Below are 7,494 nucleotides of genomic sequence, written 5' to 3'. Positions count from 1 at the left end.
GGTACAAATCAGGGACAAACAAATACAAGGTGGCTAAATTGAAGAGGGAAGAAGAGAAAAATCACTTCATAAAAACTGGCTCACTATTTTCCTCTCCAATTCAAAGTGCAATAATAGTTGACGGCTAAATTTGAAGTCATGTTCATAAAAACACTTTGAATTGTAAGTCGTTGATACGTCTGAAAGGTAACTCTAATTTTTTTGTCATCTTCATGCCATATTTTATACATTTATACACACTTCTATACAACGTATTTCACTTTTTTGGACCAACATATCATCGCCAAAGTGTCAAATGTTGTTTTTTTGCTTTACATAAAAATTATTTTACGAAGCGATAAAAATCATAAAATATCTTGACCGAGATTTTCATAAGAAGGAGAACACCTCGAGCCAAGAACCTGCAAAGACGGGCCGTTGGCGCTAACAAGTCGCCAATACCCCGCGCCCAGGTCTCGGGAAGGCTACTAGGGCATGTGGGGCCTACTGGTACCCTTCGGGCATCTTTGGCCCCCTGTCTATATACCCCCAAAAACGTCAAATCTATTGTCGAAGAACTTTTATGCCGCTACCTCGACTGGAACAAGGCAATCCAATCTATAATCCTTTTTCTGGTACTCTGCGGAAGGGGAAAATATATATCCAGAGCCATTTTCATGAACCTTGTTGTGTCATGGACCGCATTGATGGGCTTCCTCTATCTACCAAAGCAAAGATGAATGGCTAGAAGCAACGAACAATCCAAAGGTTGTAGGCCACATTCTTTCCTGTAATCGAAGAGGACACGTCAATAGGAGTCTTGAAGGTCAGCTCACTAAGGGGCAGTGGGTAGCGTTGATGTAGATTCGAGGATGTCACTCCTTCCACAAATTTCAAATAATGGCAGTGGGTAGCGTTGATGTAGATTTGAGGTAGCATTGTTTTGGTTTTCAGTCTATGCTCGTCTCCCACAAGCTTGGCAACCCGGTGTTGAGTGTAGAGGCCAGGGTGAGACAGAGAAGTGGTGACAGAGCACATATGTAGCCAGCCCTCAAGGGCAATTAAGGCTCAAGTACGATGCAAATTCCAAAAATGAGTGAAATAGATAATGTGCTCACCAACCTTCACCAGTCTATAAAAGACACACTACTCTTTGTGGTCTTTCTGTAGCCTTCACGTTATCGGGATAGTACTAGCAGTCGAACGAACACATATGGAGTCGAGGATCCCAATCACGAGAGTAGTGGAAAAAACAATAGGTTGGATCAATGCAATCAATGGAGAAATATGAATGGGAGGCATTTGGAGATACATCATGTTGAAAAATTACATGGGACGTATGGATAAGTGTAGTTCAAGTGTTCCGGAGGAGGAAAGGTAGCGGCAACATTGAGATAAGCACAGGTGCAATGGAGAGGCTGGTACAGGTCAGCGGCCACTATCTGCCACAAGGTAGCTACGTAGTTAGAGAAATTGGAAAGGAGAGAAGATCAATTTTTGCGTCTCTCGCTCCTCAACCCCGAGATTGCCACCCAATTTTGCATATTCAGAGATTTTTTTATTTTTTGTTGCATATTCCAGAGACTTCGTCCACAGAAACCAAGATCTGTTTAGCCTGTTTGTGAAAGTTCATTCGGAATTTATAAATCTGGTTTCTTAATTTTCTGAAAGTTGGAATTTGTCCTGCCATTATTTGATTATTAGGACGCACGTAGGTGAGCTGAACTCATGTACAGATCAGGAGTGGAAACATGCCTTTCTTTCGAGATTTTCATTTTCAGCTCACCTTCTCTTCTCTGGTCCAGAGAGAAACACCCATAATTGTTCCGCCCTTGATCTCTGACTGAGGGGATGGCGAGGTCCATGCTGGGAGGCGCCATCAGCATGGCCACCTCCGCTGCCGCCGCAGAGCTTAGCTTGATGATGGGCGTGCAAATGGACATTTGGTATGTGCGCGTGCATGCAGTTACCTCTTATAATGTGTCAAAGCCATCAACAAGCTTACTAATACAGCATCTAGTTGTTTTTCATGTATGTTTCAGATCTATTTTCCGTTGTTTGAATACCTCGTTTGTCATGGAGGTGGCAAAGTTCCTCCTGCATTGTTGCATACATGTCACGATCTATAAAATGATGACACCATATGATGGTCTATTTAAGTTTCTTTTGAACCTTCTTTTGTTTGGCGGGTTCATCAAAAATGAGCTAATGACGATGCAAGCATTCTTGGCGGCCGCTGAAGCAACGAAAAAAGAGACATGCTACTGAAGGTGTGGGAAGAGCAAGTCAGGGACCTGTCCTACAATATAGAAGATTGCCTTGATTAATTTATGGTTCATGTGAGGAGCCAAAGCCTAACAAAACGGCTGATGAAGCTCAAAGATCGTCGCCGGATTACTATCCAAATTCACAACCTGAAATCAAGAAGGAATGCACGCTACAACCTGATCAAGACAGAGGCCTCAACGACCGGTGACAAGGAGGATTCTTATATAGAAGACGTACGTAATCACTCGGCCAGCAACACCGGTGAAGCAGAACTTGTGGGCTTTACAAAGCCTAGGGAGGAGTTGATTAAGCTGATGGATGTCAACACTAGAGATGGTGATGCCAAAGTTATATGTGTCGTTGGCATGGGTGGTTTAGGCAAGACTACTCTTGCAAGAAAAACTTACGAAAGTAAGGATGACATTGTGAAGAATTTTTCTTGCTGTGCTTGGATCACAGTTTCACAGTCATTTTTCAAGATAGAAATGCTCAAGGGTATGATCAGGCAACTTCTGGGTGGAGATTCACTGAATAACTTGTTGAAAGAACTTGAAGGGAAGATGGTGCAAGTAAAGGACCTCGACGAGTACCTCAATCAAGAGATTAAGGATAAGAGGTACCTTATTATTCTTGATGACTTGTCGACCATAGATGCATGGAGGTGGATTAAAAATATTGTTTTTCCTAATAGTAACAAGAAAGGTAGTCGGATAATAGTAACAACACGTGATGTTGGCTTAGCAAAGGAATGTACTCTCGAATCCCTTATCTACCACCTTAAAACCTTAGAGGTAGTCGAGGCCACAAATTTGCTACTAAAAAAGAGTAGGAAAATATATAAAGACATGGACAACGATGAACACTTCAAGAGCATAGTTGAGAAACTAGTTAAAAAGTATGGTTGTTTACCATTGGCCATACTCACAATTGGAGGGATCCTTGCTACTAAAAAGGTAGCAGAGTGGGAAGATGTCTATAAGCAATTCCCCTCTGAGTTTGAGAGTAACCCAAGCCTCGAAGCAATGAAGATGATCGTTACTTTGAGTTACAACCACTTGCCATCTCATCTTAAGCCATGTTTGCTATACCTAAGCATCTTTCCTGAGGATTCAGAAATCCAGATGAGGCGTCTAGTAGAAAGATGGGTTGAGGAGGGGCTGATCAGGGGTGGGACTGGGGTGAAAATTGAGGATGTGGCAAAAGGTTACTTTAATGAGTTAATCAACCGAAGCATGCTTCAAGCATCAAGGGTGAACATAGAAGGAGTTGTGAAGAGCTGTCGAGTCCATGAGATTGTGCGTGATGTCATGATCTCAGTTTCTAGAGATGAAAATTTTGTGGATGTGGTGGGAAATTATGTAACTGGTGCTATGGAGGAGACCTTCCGACATGTAGCATACCATGGTAGCATGTGCCAGAAGATAGATATGTGCCACGTCCGGTCAGTAACTGTGTTTAGTGAGAGATCATTGGGTCCATCACCTTCATTTTGTTCACCTGACATGAGAATGCTCCGGGCCTTGGATTTAGAGAATGCACAGTTTCAAGTCACACAAAAGGATATCAGCAACATAGGCTTGTTGCGCCACTTGAAGTATGTGAATTTTTCTGATCCTCGTGGATATTCGGCTATTTATAAACTTCCTAGATCCATAGGAAAATTGCAAGGCTTGCGTACTTTGAACATAAGAGACAGTTATATTACAGAACTACCAACTGAGATTAGTAAACTCAAGACTCTGCAGAGTCTCCGTTGTGTCAGAAATGGTTCCTTTGAAAGGTTTGACTTGGATAACCCAAAGAAATGCTTGCTGGCTGTATCTTGTCTGCCCATGCAGTTCACACCTTTGGTTGATCCTAGTGAGCGGGCTGAGGTAGTTGCTGAGCTACACATGGCATGGTCTAGCTGTTGGTCAGAGTCAGATGGTGTGAGGTTGCCAAAAGGAATGGGCAAACTGAAAGAGCTGCAAATACTAGAGGTTGTGGACATCAGACGAACTAGTTGCAAAGCCATTAAAGAGCTAGGTGAGCTTGTGCAGCTGAGAAAACTGACCGTGGCAACAGAAGGGGCCACCAAGCAAAAATGCAATGTATTGTGTGATGCCATTCAGAAGCTCACTTGCCTCCGCTCTCTTAAAGTGAATAATTTTCTTATTGGCTCAGGCGTAACACTAGAGTGGCTGCATGTTGTTTCCTCTCCTCCTCCCCTGTTGAGGAGTCTGAAGTTGGATGGATGCCTTGGAGAGATTCCTGGCTGGCTTGGCAATCTGATACATTTGGTCAAGCTTCGCTTATCCAGGACTATAATAAAGAAAGAAGGTAAAATCATGGAAATTCTAGGGTCACTTCCTAACCTCATGCAGCTTGATCTTGCAATGGGCTCTTATATTGGGGAGAAGTTAGCGTTCAAAACGGGAGGATTCCCAAATCTCAAGAAACTTGTTATTTGGAAATTGAAGCAACTGAGAGAGGTAGAATTTGAGGAAGGCACATTAGCCCAGTTGGAAAATATAGAAATCAGAAGGTGCCGGTTGGAATCAGGGATTAATGGTATCGAACACCTTGCAAGTCTCAAGGAAATTTGGCTTAAATGGAATGCTAAAGTGGCTAGGCTTGGTATGTTGCAATGTGAATTGGAGGCACACCCGAACCATCCCGTGCTGCGACTGGAGGATGAACGGAGCGACCACGACCTGGGCGACATTGTCCAAGGATCCACTAGTGTAGTACATGGGGATGAAGCAACGGAGGGGGAGGAATCATCATCTCTCCTTCCCGAGCATGCAACGGAGGGGGAGACCTCCTCCTTGCAGGTGTTGGCTGTGACGACGACCACGGGGAGCGACAGGTCAGTAGCTATTTTCTCTTTTGTTCACTACCACTAGCAGATAAGTATCAACTGAACTGATGATGTTCCTTAATCTGTTCTTGGTGTAGCATCCAAGATTTCTGGTCCTGCAATTCCGATGACGACGATGCTTGATGGTAGGTCGATGCTGCTCCCTTCTTTGTTCAGATCCACTGCTGCTTCTCGAAGACTCCCGCACAGGTAGAATTTCCTGCCATTTGATCCATTGATAGTTCCGCTTGGGTATGTGGCGATGATTACTCTCTCTAACAGGAGGTGTGGCTCGTTTCCTTTCCCATATGATCCATTGATAGTTCTGATTGCTGCCACGTCATGTTGGTACAGCTGAAACCCCTTCGATTTTGTTTGATTCCATCTGATTTCTCGCGACGTTTGCTCTTTCATGCACACCAACTGTTTGTCTCAACGTCTCTAAGAGGTTATCTTTGTGCAACTAAATTTAAACTTGAACGCAATTATCTTTTCGATGCATATTTTGTGACCTGCAGTATGTTATCTTGGTTGTTAAAGATAGATAAACCCTTCTTTCGGTGTGCTTTTTTGTTGTTGTTGTTGAACAAATCTTTCAGTGTTCAGAACAAAAATAACTCAAATATTGATATCTAGGAGGAACCAGAGCAGCTCTGCTACATCTACATGAGAAGTGAGCAGGGAGCTCCTCAGCCATCCTCTGTTGTCAAGGAGTACTGAATAAATATCAAGAGAAGTTGGAAGCCATGGGATTTCTCTCTGATCCAGGAGGGAGTTCACATGCTCGACACTCAACAGTCCGCCTCCAAAGCGTAATAGCTGGTCAGTTAAGCAAGCAACATCCCCTTCTCTCTCTCTTTTTTTTGTAGGTAGTATCATGTTACATTGTTCAGAGTGATTTCTCGTGTTGTTTTAGGCTTGAACAGATCAGATTAATTGTTGTTTTGTTCAGTAGCACTAGCTAATTATCAACTGAACTGATGATATCCTGCATAGACTTAACACAACTGAACATGCTCATCGTCATGCCCTTCTGTTGTTGCGACAGACAAGAAGCCATAGATGGTTTCTGCTCCTATCATTCTGGCGACAAGAACGAGATGCTTGATGACCGGTCGATGCCCTGATGCTGCTCATTTCTTTCTTCAGCTCCATTGAAGCCGCCCCTACAGCTCCTGCTACAGATCGAACATCCCTCTTGTTTCTTTCAATCCACAATGCTGGTAAATTGGTCTGATGTTTACTCAGCTCACTATATACACCTGCATGTAGGTGTAGCTATCAACTGATATACTCTTACAATCCATTTCTCTTGTCTTCTGCTTTCTTGCCTACTATAACAGCAAAGATGATCTGCGCCGAGGACGAGTGTCTAGTTCTAGTTGATGATCGATCTCTTCTCCGTTCCATTGTTTGGTTCTTCTCTCATCTCGAACGACCCCCGCTACATGCTGGCCAGTACTGCCTTACGCTCAGGTCGGCAGGCACCTTAACTGCGACACCATGGTTGAATGCTTTGATTAGTTGATTCAGTTAGGGTTTCTGACTATGTTTTTCTCTCTATAACAGAAGATGTTGCTCGTTGCACTTGTTGCTGGTGATGATACGGTTGTCCGTTTCCACCTATCTGCTGGATATGTAAGTACTATCTTATAGTGTAAACTTTGTCGTGGTCTTCTGATTCGATTTTCCGTTAAGCATTTAGTTCTAATAATCCACTTTGTTGCAGACAGATCCTTGACCTGGAGTGAACAAACGTCCTAACATCTTCTTCCGCCAAGGAATGATCTGAAGCTGAAGCTTGAATTTCTTTTCCGGCCCAGGAGAGAGCTAGTTCGCAGTGCCTTGACAGTCAAAGTGCCTCTGAACTTGAACAGTGAAGTGTTCATGCTGGTCAGTTATTATTTTTTTGTAGTTATCAAGTATCATTTTTTCATATATACTTGCAATTTGTTTGTTGTTTTGAACTTGTGAAGACATAATAAAACTCCCGATGAAATAAAACTAATGCATGCTCTGTAATTGCATTTCAGCTGGGGAGAGCTCGTCGAAAATGTAATGGACTACACCCCACAAGAAGCTGCTACCAATGAAGCTGCATGTATTGTTATGCTGCAGTTGGCCATCACGTTCAGCTCTCCAAGTTCTCTGCTGGCTTGTGGCCTCTGATATGGTGCAAGGTGAAGCTGAGAGGGATCACGGCATATCTCCACTGTGAATGGAAGAGGAATGCATAGATCTTGGGGCTTCAGTGTAATGGAGGGTAGTAGCAAGCTGCGCTTCTACTCAGACTTCGGCAGTGTGGAGCATAGCAGTCCCGTAGTACAAATTACAGTGGAGATATTGACAGGCAGATGGCCGGTCCCACGACTCCTACCTCGCCGTTGCCTGCACTGGCAGGTGCCGCG

At 43.5% G+C, this 7,494-nt stretch overlaps 1 pseudogene; it reads left to right on the top strand.

Moving 5' to 3' along the window:
* Nucleotides 1-402: 402 nt before the first annotated feature.
* On the top strand, nucleotides 403-7,255 carry LOC125530378 (annotated as a pseudogene).
* Nucleotides 7,256-7,494: the final 239 nt, after the last annotated feature.

This window comes from Triticum urartu, unplaced genomic scaffold (genome assembly GCF_003073215.2).
Source record: "Triticum urartu cultivar G1812 unplaced genomic scaffold, Tu2.1 TuUngrouped_contig_6275, whole genome shotgun sequence".
NCBI lineage: Eukaryota > Viridiplantae > Streptophyta > Magnoliopsida > Poales > Poaceae > Triticum > Triticum urartu.
This window is presented reverse-complemented; position numbering and strand designations above follow the sequence as displayed.